The sequence below is a fragment of the Anas platyrhynchos genome, chromosome 6 (assembly GCF_047663525.1).
Source record: "Anas platyrhynchos isolate ZD024472 breed Pekin duck chromosome 6, IASCAAS_PekinDuck_T2T, whole genome shotgun sequence".
Classification (NCBI taxonomy): domain Eukaryota; kingdom Metazoa; phylum Chordata; class Aves; order Anseriformes; family Anatidae; genus Anas; species Anas platyrhynchos.
Window position 1 is genome coordinate 33,860,880 of NC_092592.1, and position 16,506 is coordinate 33,877,385.

Consider the following 16,506-nt stretch of genomic DNA (forward strand, 5'->3'; position numbering starts at 1 on the left):
GTCATACTCCTATGATTTTGACAGTGATTTGCACATGATTAGCGATTACATTTTAAAAACGTAACTTCATGTTTTCCAATGACATTCACGCTCTGATTTGAATTTACAACAAAACTTTAAACAGTCAGCTAAGGGTACTCAGTAATTACAATGCTGAGTGCCACCAGCTGCAAAGAACATGTTATGTTCTGTGGCCCCTTAAAAACGATGCTGGATGTTCATGAGAAGAAATTAAATACGACAGTTAAAAAGCACCATTAAAAAGCACTGTATAATAACAAAAAATCTACTATATTTCTGTTTTAGGAAAATACACAACCAGCAGTATTTCATCCTTGAGAACATATGTACTTTCTCTGTGTACTATTGCCAGAACATGAACATAGTTTTAAAATATTGCATGGCTGCTGCAGAGCACACTACAAACATAACATTTAATGTCTTTTAATGTATATACCTGAAAGCTAAATTGAGCTGTTTGTTTATATTATGCTCACAATTATACATGGCATATTATTAAATGCATGAAAATTACTGATGATCAAAGCCTAAAAAAATGAATTTATCTTCATCCACGTCTTACAGTGAGCATCCATCCACTATGTGCTTTCCGCAGTGACTGAAGCAAGAAACATCTGAGGTGGCAGCATCACACAAAATGAAAGCAATAGCGTGCACTCTGTTTAGCATCACAAGGTGCTTAATATTTCCATTGCTCAAGTGAACACGACTGGGCTGGGAGTTTTCTACTTTTCTATAATAGTAATAGCAATCCCCATGGTGCCGAAGATGTTTTTACTTAATGGTGCTGTGGTTGATTTAAGTACTCCAGTAATCTCAATATCATTTCTTTCTTTGTATTCTCAGAAACATAAACAGCACTCTTTTACAGGAGCTTCCAGTGTTAAACGTACAATCAAATCTTGTAACAGAAGACTTGGATTTACACAACAAAAACTACTGACTGCACTGGGCACATCTGACACTTCCACCTGGAAGTTTCCATGGGATTACCAATTTATTTGCTGCACAAAATGAAGACCTGAATCTCACTGTGTTGCATGCATTTTACACTTCAGCATCCTACCGGTTTTGTCAGAGCTGGTTTGAATTAGAGATGATGCGAGGAAGTGCTAAGCATTCTATTTTATACCTTACAAAAGTTCAGTTCCACGTATGGCCATTTAATTTCGTATCTGAGAGTCATTGATGCTGCCTATGGGAAACAAACTATTCTTCAACCTAATTACTGAATTTAGAATCCAAATGGAGGAACTGAACTTCTCATTAAGAAGAACATTTTCATGATACTTTTTTATTTATAAATAAATATATTAGAGACAATTGAAAACAGCTGGGATTTAAATGAAAGCTTAGCTATAGAAAGAACGCATATTGTATATATGTTGGCAGTTTTAAAATATATGATAAAATAATAGCTCAATTAATTAATAAAAACCCTCCATGAAATCTCTCTCTTACATTCCCTTTCTTCTAATTACTACCATTAAAGTGGTTATGGTAAGCATATATTTAACTATCTAAATGGAAAAAGAAATGCCTTGAAGTAAACTTACTGCAAGAAGCAGCAACACAGCGAAGCCTTCCTGCTGTGTTTGCAGTGGTGGAGGTTTCCACACAAATTAGGAAACTTTCTTTATTGGCAACTGGGTAGATTTCAGCTCTTAACTGACTGGCCCAAGGAAGATGGGCAAAGAAGAGGAAACTGGACTTCAGTCCTGATTTTCTCATATCCTAAACACACACTGCATTGAAATGTAAGACTCCAAAGGAGTCTCAAAGGAGGCATAAGTAGATGTTCAGATCTTAACTGTACAAACTACAAGGACAATAAAAGCTGCCTATTTCCTACTTGGCCCTTTAGTGGTAAATTCTGTTGTCCACAGAAGGGTACCTCTGTTGGAAATATTGTTCTTTGCTGCATAGGCCTGTTCTGGATTTGTGACACTGTGCTAACTACAAGGGTACCCTTGTTAGTTGGTTCCAACACTGAAGTTAAGAGTTTTTGTTCCTTCAGTACTGTGTTCCTCAAACAACAAAGGAGATAAACCACCTTTATTTTGTTTATATGCAGTAAAATCTTCCTTTGTTTCATTCTGCTAGATAAAGTACAGAAGCTGAAACATATTTACTATTGAGGACACAGTTTTAAGGGTAAAATCAACAGCTAGAAACAAAATCAACATGAGAAAAAAAAAAGAAAAGAAAAAAAAAGGCTTTTCAATCACTTTGATCAATATTCCATAGCTTTAGTTTGGAAGGTAGTACTTCTCTGTATCCATGCATGTACTTAGTATAGTTATTCTAACATCAACAACACTTATTCACTAGCAATTTCTGTTACAAAGTTCTTCCTTAGAATTGAGATGTAATTTTAATAGTCAGGCAGGCTTTTCTCCTATCAAAACAGAAAGAACAATATCTTCCATTTAAAAATACAGCAAAAATGTAGCCTTTTTTGGGGGGGAAAGACAGAGGGAAAGAAAAAATATCACTTTGAGGATGAGACGAGACATTATATGCCAAGTTTCAAATTGGAAGAGTACATTTTTACTGTTGAGTTATAAACCTGTAAAAACGGGTTATAATGGAAATGCTGGCATAGGCTGCACTCCTGTAATACAGCAGTGCATCACTAAATCACAAGTAATGGCAAGAAAACCCTACGTGTTGAAGAGTGCTATAGAAAGCATATGTCCTGTAATTACAACCTAAGGGGAAAATTCTTCCTGCCTCTCTACAAAGGGCTCTACATGTAGCAGAGCTGCTGTATTTGTTCTGTGTTGAGAGAATGCCCAATCTGAAGCAAAAAATCAGGAGCTGGATGTTATGCTGATTGCCTTGGTGGAAATGTACCCAAATGGGTAGACATGCATTTGAATTATGAAGGATATTCTCAGCCACTGGATATTTACTCTACAACATCTTCCATTATCCTAAAAAATTAAACAATAGAAATGTGTGCCCATCGTGTACAGCTGCAAACTATTCTCACAGGGAGTATCTATGCCATCAACAAATTTGGGAAATGAGAACTGTTCATTATGCAAGATTCTAAAGATTCACCGCCAAACCCCCATCTCGGGTCCCCTGTGTGCCTAACATACGGGCAAAGAGGGTATCTTGAAATGTGCTGGAAACACCTAATTCCACAGGAGTAAAATATCACACACAAATGCCAAGTAAGTCTGTGTTCAATCTTACATTTATTTTTATTTTTTATAAAGCTCTTATTTGCTGACAAGAAAATCTACAGGAATTTCATCATTAAACAGAAGACAAGCAGAGTTGGGCTGGTAAAAATAATAATATATGTATATATATATTTTACATATATATATACATAAAACTGTGAAAGAAAAGCAGCATAAAGTAACTGGTTAAACATATGGAAAGTGGTATGAATCTCTTCCGCTAAGGTAAAATAGCATTTGCTCATGACATATTCAGCTGTGACATACCTCTAACTGTAAAATGAAGTTATGCAAGATGAGCTGACACTCACCCTGGCTTTGCAGAGAACTGTAATTCAGTAATGTGGGCTACTCCAACAAATCTGCCCCCATACTGCCAACAATCTTGCACTCACTTAAGCTTTTATATTCAGCAAAAATGAACATCTGCTTTTACAGAGAATCTTATCACTGCTGTACCACAAGCAACAGATGATATTTAGAGAGAATCGTATTCACGCACCTCATGATGAGCTCTGCACAACACTGTACATTAGTCACACAAGCCTTGTTTTGGCCTTCACAAATTTTAGCTTTTAATACTCAAAGTAAGGTGTTGGGCTCAGTCAAAGGTTGGTAAAGAAACTAGCTGCATGTCCAGAAAAGAACTACTTCTCTTTCCTAGAAAGAAGGGGGAATTGGGACCAGGAGGGTAACTAGTTGTTTTCTCAAAGGAATACTACTTACAGAGAGATTTCTTCTCCAGCCTCCATTAAGGGTTTACTTAAAATGGAATCTGTGGGCCTACTTGTAACCCTCTAATCCCAATGTCTCCTAAATGAGTTCATTTGTATGTCCTTGTTCAGACTCACCACACTCTAACCTAGTCTTCTCTTGCCCTGCTCCTAAAACCATCATAATATCTCCCAAACCTAATAACTCTCTTCTTTCCATCCCCCAAATCCCTCTATCTCCATCCTTTGAAGATACTATAGTCCTGGATTTATGCCCCTAAATGATATCTTGTAATTATGAATGCAGTTTCTACAAATCACAGCACTATATGGTTAATAAATGCATTAAACATCGTGGCAGTATCTCATCAGGAGTCAGTAGGCACATTATTTATGGCTTGTCATCCAGCAGTATTTTTATATATCCGCTATAGCATGCATATCTATGTTACTCACAGCAAGCAAAAGGTCTGACTGGGGACTTCTCCAAATGGAGGTGAGCTTTAATTTGGAGGGAGGGGAGAGAAGGAGAAGCATGTAAAGGGAACTGAATGCACTGGACCTGAATGCAAAGAGGGATGGAGTGAGCATCTGAGCTCAAAAAACAGTCCCTTGCTGTCAGCTACACACTTTGGGCCTTATGTGCTTTATGGAACTTATCGCTTAGACACTGCAGTGAGAGACAACAGAAGTATCATTATGATAGATATCTGTTATATGGGCTGTTTTTTCACATAATTTTAATGAATGTGCCTCTGTCCTCTCCTGAGATGCCTGGTTAGTTATGCTCATATTAACGAGGCTTTCTGAAGAACAGGGACAAACTTCCCAGAATACATCCTTCAAACGTCCACCCTTCTGAAGCAGCTCTAACAAATGAGGGTGCATGTTCTTTTTGTTCTCTTCTTGTGTTGATTAGAGAGATTTACTATGCAACTAAGCTGTTTTTCAAGCAGCAGGACACAAACAATAAGCAGAGAAACATACAGACTGTAAAAATACAATCAGTTTAACTCTTCTGTGCTTACTAAGTGGTAGGTGCATCTATCACAACTGTCAATAGTATTTTCTTATTAGCACAGCTGTACTATGCCACACTGGAGTGTAAATTACTTTCAACAAGGAAGACTTACAAGAGTAAACAAAGTGCAGGTCAGAGATGTAGGCCACTAAAATAAGGATCAAAATCAGCATAGAATAATTCTAAATACCATCCCAAACAGCCAGGGTGCAAACATATTTAAGCTTTAGAAACAATCAGCTTTGCACAATCCTACAACAAAGAAGTCAGATCCTTTTTTTCTGCTTGTTATTCTTTCTTTTTCTTTTGTGAACCAGCTCTAACGATGCACGCTTGGGGTATAAAATTATCAGTGGTCATTCTGCATAAAAGCACCACATTTCTGTCATCCCACTTTGTACAGTGAATAAAATCTTTTCAAAGTAAGCATTACCAAGACACTACTGGCACTAGTCTCCAAAGCTACATAGATAATACCCAGCACTGTAAGAATAAAATCACAAGTTTTTCAGCTGGGAGACATTAAATAAAACAAACCCATTTTCCCCTTGTGCACAAACATGCATGGGGGAACCAACCACACATACAGAGCTTTACAGGCTGCTATAGTTTATCAGCCACTCTGTTCGAATCCCACCACCTCCAACACTAATCTCCTGTCCCTACAGTTTTGCACCTGTCCTTACAAATACACAACTTGTCCTTGTTCTCCTATGAGGGTCTGCTTTCTCAGGGTTTCCCCTGGCAGCTCTGCCACAGCTGGTCCAGGCAGCGGGATGCCAGCAGCCCTGAGCACTGCTCGATGCCATCAGCCACCCACTGCTCTGCCAGCTCAAGCATTCAGACATCAGGGGCCCGGCCTGACCCCAGCCACAGACAGCTGCTTAATGGGCAACATGGCACAGTGACAGAGCTACCCAGCTCACCTTCAGAGAGCTCTGGCTTTCTTAAGGCAACACTCATTGCATTTACAATCTCCACTTATCCCTCAGCTTCTCTTGCTGATTTTGAGTGCTTTACGAATCTGAGAAACAGCTGATAATGTCCAGTGCAAGTAGAGGAAAACCTTCTCCGTCCAACTTCTTCAATCTTAAAACCATGAGAAAATTTGACTGAGGGAAGAGGGGTAGAAGTAAGCCTCCCAAAAGGAGCAGAAACACGTTGGAAAAGGAGGAAAGATGACCTGTAGTATGAACTACTTCTTGACCATTTCCAGATCTGTTGTGTTAATAAAGATGAGGTCTACCTAAACCCCATACCTCACTGCACATTTATGGCTAGGACAACATGGCATAAAAACTGCCTAGCAGCAATTTTTAAGGTTTTATAAAACACAGATCCTATCAGAAATACCAAACTGATCAAACAGCTTACAAGGACCAGACACAGAGATCTTCAAATATTTATTTCAAGCAATTAGTCTCCCAGTGAGCACAGTACAAAATATGACACCCAGCCAAGTCAACTGAACTGCCTGACTTACCTTTCATGGCAGTACAGTAACTTGTTACAATTTTGTTTTCGTGTTCAGTCATTCATTTCTCTGAGTAAAATGGATTTCTGTAGTCCTAGATTCCTGCTTCCTATTTTTAGGAGATATTAAGCAATTTTCCTAATATGATATTTTTATGGATTTGCCTCAAGCAAATGTTTTTGCATTAAGAAGGGCAGAGGAGAAAATAGAATACTAAAAAGCATAGATGGAATAAGTTCCGTTAGGTTAATATCTCAACGGCCTAGGCTACCTAGGCTTTTTTTTTTTTTCTCTATTTAAAAAACTGAACAGCCATGTAATCCAAAAATGAGTTGTTTGAGATTTCATTATTAAAACCCACTTCCCTAGTGATTTACCACAACTATCAGCCCAGTGCCATACATAGCTGTTAGAGGTAGCATCTGGCTGTTGCGCATCGAACAGCATCTAAAGAACAGAAACATGAACATAAAGTCATTACAATCCCGGTTAAAAGACATCCTCAGCTTTTAATTTTGAACAAAGGTAAGCCGCTGAAGAAGTACAGATCCCACATCGCTTCCCTAGGCTGGAGTGTGTGCCCTTGCGTGTCCAAATATGCAAACAAAGTTGTTCTGTTTGGCAGCAGGTGAAGTGCCTACCTCCCCTATTAGACCAGGCTACGTGGTGCACTGGAGTGTGCTGTAAACACTCCTGAGCAGCTGTCAGCCACGGCTACGAAGGGACTGAAAGCAGCTCAGCCAGAACAGCACAGACCTGCACTGTGCTAATGAGCCTTGAAAGAGGCACCATGCTAATGCAGCCGCCGCGCTGCCTTTCCTACATCTGCGTGTGCCGCGGCAGGCAGGAGGGTGCAGGAGGCTGCACCGGGCTCCTCTGTGCTGGGCAGGATGGTACCAAGCACTGCTCACAGGCACATTCACACTTGAGCAGCTGAGGGGATGGTGCCCAGCCAGGACTCTGCTAGGAAAAGATCAGGAGCCTGGCAAGCCCAAAGGGAGAGAGGGCTCAGTGGGGAAGCGCTGACAGTGCCATACCGTCTGGCCTCGTGAGACATCCAGCCCCAGGCTGTCAGGAGGTGGACGGGATGAAGAGAAGAAGGTCACACGTTGCCACCAAGCTCCAGCAGCAGGACCAGGGGTGCCATCCTCTGGTTCTGCAGCTGGAAGGAAAGATCAGGCAAGCTTGCCTGAACACCGGCCGGCACGAGGCCTCGAGCACTGAGCATTACATGGAGCGTCCTTTCGTGCTATGCCAACCTGAAGCAACTGATATTATTGCTGGTTTCTTGAGCACTGTGTTCACTCATGAATTTTAAAGGCAAGGGAAGAAGAGAATAACCATGAACATCTGCTTTTGGTTAAGCGACTAAGAATGCTCAAGATTTTTGTCTTTATTAACCATATGTGTGTGTGTGTGTGTTGTGAGCGCAGAGAAAACACAGTGCTAAGAAAATGGAGTGGTCAGCCTTAAAAGGGTTTAGAAAACACTTCAGATAACAAGGTATTTGCTGCAATTACAGGGAGGGAAAGCAAAGGCTGCAGATACTGAAGTAACCTTGCACAGAAAGACAGAAAAATTAGCCAGATAGCTGAGGTGCCCATGACATAACTATGCCCTCCCCTCCACAGCTACATGGCTATGCCTGTTACTGAGTGCCATTTAATCATTACATGATTTAGAGATTGTTTTTTTTTTCTTAAAAAGAAAAAAAAAAGTAATTCACTCTTGAACAGCTGTGATTTGGATTAATTGGTGAATTTTGCATTTTTGGCACTGTTTGCTCTTCAGAAGTGCCACTAAAAAAAAAATTTAAGCATTTTCTCCCTCCTCTTCTAATCCCATAGCCGAGTTCTGCAGGTGCACAGATGAATCCTCAGAACTAGTGGGGCTGAAATTCTAGTGAACTTGCTGCAGTACTTCCCTCGGTAGCCACATTGCTTTTAACACTGAAAATACCATTCTGATAGTTTTACTACCAGAAAGATTAATTTTAAGGAATGCAATCAGGTTTACCAAGGTGAGACTACCACAAAAACAGGCTGCAGCATACTGTGTTTTTGATAGAAACCTATTCCACAAGAATTTAGTAAGAGACGCACACATAGCAAGGAAAATTTCACCCAAATAGTCTATGTTTTAGCAAAGTTCAAAGTCACTATACACAGGATTTTTTTTTAATGTGAAGTGTAAGACAACTTTAAGCAAAGGTGCTAACTGTGTATAAAACAATCTGTTCATATTTTCATTATAAATTATATATTTCTCTCTACTTTTTAACAAAGGTATTCAAATTCTCTGGTAAGTATTCCTGATTAAGAAATTCTGGCATCATAAAAGTGAATTAACATCATACAATTTTAATCATTGCCATTTTATTTTCTGTAATAAGATTAAGTTTCACCAGATTTATGTGATGGCTGAAGAAAAAAAAAAATCCAGTTGGTCTTAACACCAGATATCCATTAACTAAGCTAGACCATGGTATTTCCTATCAAATTCCTAAACTTTATCAAAAGGCTCTTGCAGTATGGATGTTAAAACTCAATACTTGCAAGAGACTGTGATGTAGCATTCTACCTGTCAATATACACTTCATTCTTCCCTCATTTGAGTGGAGGAGAGAAAAATCAAACCTTCCCTCTAACTATTCGGAAGGAAATCCTAACATTATTTCCTCTTAATGGACTACACCATAGCATGCAATACTTTAATGTATTATATGATAGTGGCCTTCCTCATATCCATTATTTGCACAATGCTCTCACACACAACAGTTGCACTGTAGTTAATGAAGCTATTCAAACAAGTAGAGCAACTTTTCTCTAAGCCAACAGAACCATGACCTTATTAGAAAGGTGCCTTATTCTTTACTGGCCTGATCCCACAGTACCAACAGGAAATCTCCAGTGGCCAGGCAGCAGCAAGTGAAAGCACAAAGTAACTTCCTAACATCTTCTGCAAGTATGGCCTCAAATTTGAGCTTAGGGAAGTATTAAGAAACATTTTTCCATAAATAAAATGATTTTATAGAAACAAAAAGTATTGAGAATTTCAGATGTTTAATAATTACAGCCATGTTAAAACAATTCTGAGCCTATAATAACCAGATTATGTAAATAATTATCAGATTATGCAAAACACAGGATATGATCCTGTTTTGTTTCAACACAACAAATTATCCACAGAGGAACAGAAGGCTTACATTTATATTTACATTTAATAAGCCAGAAAATATAAATAGAGGAATACTAATAATGCATGTAATAGAGATCAATGGTATCATTTTGGGTATATTTTGCAAGGTTTCCACAGCAAACAGGAAGAAGCTTTTGAAGATTTATTTTGAGTAGCTTGCCTACTTTTTGAAGTATTATGTTGTGGCAGACTGGATAGTTCAGGAGATTATTAATGGGATATACAGCCTTATATTTCTAGGAAGCTAGTTTAATCTAGCTCAGGTCAATACTGACAACTATTATGTAGTATTTTTGAAATGACAAGGTGGTTCTGGAGCACTTCTCTTAAGAGGACAGGTCCAATGCACAGAAGTGCCACTCATTTGCACCTCACGCAGCACACTCCATCAAAGAGGCTAAGGAATTAATGGGAAGTTGGTTTATAACATTGCAAAGCACTCAGGATGTTTCCCCATGCCCCTCATTTCCCTTTCTGTGAGATAAGCTGCTCTGTTAAAAAGGGACAGTACTCCTGTATCCACAGCTTTTTCTACTTCCACTGTAAACCCTACAAAGGAAAATCATGAAGGTGCCCTATGCTACCACATTTCAACATGCTTTAGTGAGACTCCAGGGAGACATTAGAAGGTTTCACCTAGAAAAACAACTTGAGAGTGCTATCTGTAAAGAATCTTGACAGATGATGTTTGGCAGCAAGTGTTTCCCTGAATTTTCAATGGTATTATTAACAGTTCTGGACTGAGAAAACAGCACCCAGTTACTTGTTTGTTTGTTTGTTTTTTGATCTTCCTATTCATGCACCTAATACTTGCATGCATCAGCTTTGTCTTACTAGCAAGATTCAGTGTCAATAAACCGTCATCAAGCTTCCCTAGAGATAACATTTTAAAAAAATACATCTAGATGTGTGTAGACTACAGCAACGCTATGGCTTCTTGTATTACCCTGCCTCTAGGAGTAATAAATACCAGTGTGTGGAAAGTCAGAACCAAGAGCATTATTGAGATAAGGGATGAGTACAATGCAGACTCTGTCTATTGTACATTAATGTACATATAATGAAGACCACATAGGTACACCTGGACTTACACTGTGTATTGAGCTGTCCCAGTGACAAGTGAGTTAAAATATTGAAGAGATGCCATGTTTAGTGGCCAAGATGGAATTAGCCTCTCTCGTATTTGAGAACAGCATCAAAAAGGGATCTGGGGTATCACTATGCTGTTCACACTCACTGACAGAATAGGACATAGCATTTCTGATATGCTGTGCATGGATGAACATAATTGCAGTAAAACAGGCTTTGTAGTAACAAAGGGCATCAGACGATGAATGTGGATTGCAGCGCATACGAGCAGATGCGTCTCACTGGCTCAGAGATTATTTGGAGTTGCAGCTTTGCCAGTTGCTCCCTTTAAATGTTCATGAAACACCAGAGTCCAGTCTCGTGTTACACTAGCATGAGCCAGCATGACCTGTATTTCAGGGGCTATCTATGGGATGCTCAGTTTCCAAAGAACAGGACTCTCCCACTAAGGGCACTTATCAAAGAGTTGTCAGTATTGCTTCTAAATACAACACCGTATCTCAGTCATCAGCCTGAAGGTGAAAAGCCTCTGCTTAATTAATAGTTCGTAAGTATCCTCATTAAGCTCATAAACTGGGTATAGACTGTGTGTGGTTTTTATCTAAACCTTTTCAGTTGTGCTTACAACAATCGGGATTTCTCATCTGCAAATAACCATGGCTGAATGCTCAGGAATAATCAGGAAATCTTAATTAAAAGGAATAGGGTTAGGCTGACTCTTGATGAGAGCACGATTCTGCAAATAGTTGCAAGAATATGCCTAACTAATGGAGTTCAAAACACGACAAACGAACAACTTCTGAATTCACATTTGACTTCTGAAATTGTATGCAGGATGCTCCCTACAGGAACAAATCCCTAAATTTGCCCTCAGAACTGGGTAAGTACAGTGCATATGCAACTGAAGGGTGGAAAATAGCACACTGACATTGAACATTTATTTTCAATACCCTGCAAGAATTTAATTTAAGAGACCTGCAACTCTTAATTCACTACCTTTTCTAGAAGAGGGCAAGCCATTGTAAAAAACATACTAAATGAACACTGTTAATCAGAAAAGTTCTGATTAAACAACTTCTACACATGCATACATAGGATTCATGCAGACATAAATTTCGGAACAAGTTTTCACAGATACTTGTAACTGCTTTGCATTCACCTGTGCACGCTTAGTTTATATACCCACTTACCCAAATCACTGCATGAATCAGATTACTACAGCTGCAGGTAGCTATTTAGGTCCAACCTGGTACACATCTTACCTGCCATGCACATAACAAATTTGACTGCACATATTTCAAATCTGAGCATGAATTCAGTACATCCAAATGTTTATGTGCATGTGGTAATGCATATCTGGCCTTAAATTAGAGGCAACTTGAGGCTTCTGAAAATGTCAATCTGCCAAAAAAAAAGTAGTACCATGTAATGCAGTATTTAGCAAATTACTGCCCTGAATACCTAATTCTGTTTTAAGAAAGACATGAGGGAGGATAATCCTATAATTCGTCAGGATACACGCCGAGCAAATCTATGAAAAAATAACCTGCATTATGCACAACATCTAGTCTGTTTAAAAGATCACAGAAATTGGCTCACAGGAAGAGCTAAGCACAACAGAGGACTTAACCTGAGGTGGGATTATTAGGCCAACTCCACTGATTACAACTACAATTTGGTGTGAAACAGCTAGGCTCTCATTCTCCAAAGTACAGGCTGAAATAAACGTTTTGAACTCCCATTGATTTTGAAGACAAGGAACTGAAATGGGTGACAGCATCTTCTGTTCCAGAACTCAATAGCAAGTTGAAAAACATTGTAGAGTAGATGGTTTAAGGGTAACTTAGAGATCTATTATTCAGGTGAGACAGCTGATTAGAAGTCACAGGAATACAAAGTAAGAAGGAGATAAAAGGTGTGATTTATTTCCAGTATCTGATTACAAATCTACAGTGAAGACTATAAGTAAAATGCACAGACAAGTTAAAAGCAGAATAAAAATGTATTTATTTTTAAATGTTTTGTTACCATTAATATTTTTATTAAGAGTATATATTAGCCAATTTGGTTAGAAGGACGTATGTCATTTCCTGTTGTACAAACTTGGTCTGACCACTTGAAAGATTTAGGTATGCTACGGAAAGGGTTCCAAACTACAGTTCTTCAACAGTATACTATTTTTTCAGCTATGCTGCTTTGTCACCAGTGTAATATTTAGGATGATTACTTACATTCTAGTTTCAGTTTTGCTGTTCTATATTTCATTTGTTGTTGGTTACGAGGATGAAACTATTCCTAAAAAAATGATCTTTATTATTGCTGATATGTTTTTGTTCAGATCTGCTGCATGATAACTGTGAGCCTTGGTATATTTGTGTGGGTGTGGTGTTTTTTTTTTAAGAACAGGAGTTTATGGTTTACATACAAAGATCAGAGATTGACATACATACCTACAAGTAACTAATAATTACAACATAACCTTAAGGATAATTGCATTGTACACAACTGTGGAGTTGTTCCACTTTTATGTGTGTAAACAAAACCAGAATTCTATTAGGTTATGTGATTGCCTCTATAGACTCAAACTAAAAACTTTATATGCATAAACATTCTTCATATACTTGGGTTTGCTACTGGTAGAGGGAGGCAAAGTACTGTCTTTGATCACAGATAAGGAACCAGGATTGCTTCAGACTTTTTCCTAAACCGAAACACAAACCCCCTCCAACCTCTTCTTGCATCCCCACATGGCCTCTGCCACTTGCCCCTTCCTCTTTCCCCACAGTACCTTCCAAGGCAGCCAAGCCAGCAATAGCACTCTCCCTACGCTGTATGGCTTCAACATCCCTTCTGGTTGGTCTCCTGCAGCCTTTCTTGTTTTTCCCCGAATCTGTATTTAGTTATTATGTTTTTAGCTATTATTCAGACACAGGGAATAACGAAAAATTTATAGTGATAAATTTCATACCAGAATGAGTCTATGAGTCAGCTGAGTACCCAAAGATTCAAGGTGGGTCTGCAAGAACAAAGGACAAAAAAAACAAACAAACAAAAAAAAACCAAAAAAAAACGGAGGAGGAAAGGACAAATAGGAAAAGGATTGTATAAAGACTAACAAAGACTAACGGTTAACTAGAAGTGAGGTTTCTGAGAAGGAGTAGGTATGCCTGTAAATTGAGACTAATGGGCTGGCAACTAACATCACATAAATAGGCAGGATTGGTCTTGATTATTGTTTCTTGAGAGGGAACTTGCTATTTTCTGAAATAAGCAGGGTTTCCAATAACACAGGAAGGTGTTTAAAAAGGATCTTCACGTTTAGAGCTGCTTTCCTTGTATGAGTTTAAGGGAATCTCTCTCTCTAAAAGCAGGGTGATTTTCTTTGATGCTACTACAAGGATGTTTAGAGCTCTAGAAGAAAGGTTGCAGGTCTGTGCCAGGGAAAGTAACGTTGCCATGAGACTAAGCGGATGAACAAAGCTGCCACATCCACTTTCACAAATGGCATGGTCTGCAAGATGCTGGAAGTATGCTTAAAGCAACATTTAGGCATAAAGAAACACTATATGATTTAATTCTGGCATAAAAGGAGAGATTACATTAAATGTCTTCAAACCCACTTTCATCCACTGGGTAACATCAGGTCATTTTTTCTATACTCAAATTCATACATCTTCCTAGAATGTTTTAACTCTATGATATTCTTAATAATGACACAGCTAAAACCAGCAACAAGTCAATCTGAACACCTCAGATTACCAAGTAATAGACAACTAAACACATGCATAAGGCTCTTGAGGTCTGTGTTGTCCTATGGAGAAATCCATTTTCCTGGTAACTGTTCAGGACCCACCACAACAGGTCAGGGCCTTCAGCATACTACTTCATTCTTATGTATTTTAAAATTATTTTGGACTGAAAATAAAACAGGCAGAGCTATGAGCATAAGCCTGTAAACATTTACTCAGCACTTTGCTGTAGCAGTAGATGAAATATGATTGACCACTCACCCCAAAAAACAGAATAGTTGTTGTGTACATTAGGAGGTAGATAGCTAAGCTATTCAAACAGCCTGTAGATCATTAAGAAGTAAAAAAGTGTCCAGAAGTGTCCACAACAAGCAGATTTCAAGAAGCCAATGCTGGCGACAGCAACTCAAAGAACGATAGTTCAATGTGAATGGAGTGGTTATCCATAAGGTATTCTCTACCCAATCACATACACAAGGATACTCAAAAATATCAGAGAACAAAGATTTTGGGACAAGATTCCATGGAGGACAGACCCACAACCTGCTCCAGGATCTAGAACCATCTCTCCAACCTCTGGGGATCTCAGGCAGCAGTGAAAGAGCAGAGGAAAACCTCACAGCCCTGCACCAGGATTGAATATAACATGTCCTGGTCCCTCTCCAGGCATAAGCCTTCTCCCTCATGGGAGGAAGAGGTTGTGCATAAAATCGCTATGCTGGCCTCTGCCCTGATTTCTCATCACCACTGCACCATATCCCCCACAAGATGGGGGAGGCATATGATTCATAATATTGTATGCATCTGTGGTTAAAGTGCTTTGGCATCCAAAATTATTTAGCCTCCATGCTGTCATCTAGTTTTAAACCACCACACTATGAGTCAAAAACATCAATACCTCCTTCAATAAGGAGTTTAAAAAACACATTTCAATTATAGAAGACTCATGAAATTGGCAGCATCTTGAGCAAATCCCTCTGCTTGCCTAGCAAGTAACATTTTTTTTTTTTTTTTCAAAAATAGCAGAATTGATTAAGATTTTACTTGTTAAAACTTGATTCATTCTGGCAACTATCAAACTGTGTGAATACTTTAGAAAGAAACATCTCTATATCCACAACTGTATTGATTATCTGAGATAGAACCAGTCTTCTACTTTGGTTTTTCTCATTATCTCTGTGTATATACTTTCTGAGGATAACATAGTGCATTAACACAGTTTATAGCAGTAAAATATTTATTGTTTCTAGAGCACTCAAATACACCGCGTGGTTTTCAGTATAAATGAAGTCTATGAGGTGATAGCTTTGCTTAACTGAAGTCAACTGCAATTAGGGTTTCAAGGTCGAGAGTATTTTTTCATTACAAGCCTGCAGAATATCTATAATTTGATGGGATTCTGGTCTGTCAGCAGGACTTCCACAAACTGCTGCTGTAAAAAAAAGGTTCTAAAGACTTCGAGGATTCCTTTCTTGTTCTCCATTCCATTAAAAACATGGTGGCATGATCGTTTTTGCCTGCAATTGCTTTGCAACACGATTAGCCCTCTGGCATATGCAGAGTTACTTTCACTTGCACATGTACAAATGGAAGCAGAGTCATGGACGAAACCTAATATTTGCTAACTGCAAACAATATGTCTTAAACAAAACACTTTGTCAAGTTCCATAAATGCACAATATATTATGAACCATACTTCCAAAGACAATATGATTAAACATCTACCATCACAATGCAATGCCCTAGAATTTTTATTAGTAGTAGTTATGCTTTAAAACTAAATTATACTACTGTGCTCTATTTTATGGCTGTTTTTTAGCAGCCTATAGTGAGCTATCTGTTATAGAAGGGAAATGTATGATGGACTAGATATTTGATTGAGAACTAAAGTTGGCTGACGTTAGGAATACCTTTAATATGATGAATAACCATATAAAGTAATAACATGGGCTATGAATAACTTGATTTGGCTTATCTGACGCGAACCAATATTCTGATTCTGGTTTATTCTAGCACTTTGTATTTTTGTGGGTATTCCTATAAGAAG

General features: G+C 38.5%; 1 protein-coding gene across 4 annotated transcripts in view; it reads right to left on the reverse strand.

Moving 5' to 3' along the window:
* Positions 1-16,506, reverse strand: part of GFRA1 (GDNF family receptor alpha 1) — a 263,680-nt gene that overhangs the window by 10,221 nt on the left and 236,953 nt on the right. The window lies entirely within an intron of this gene.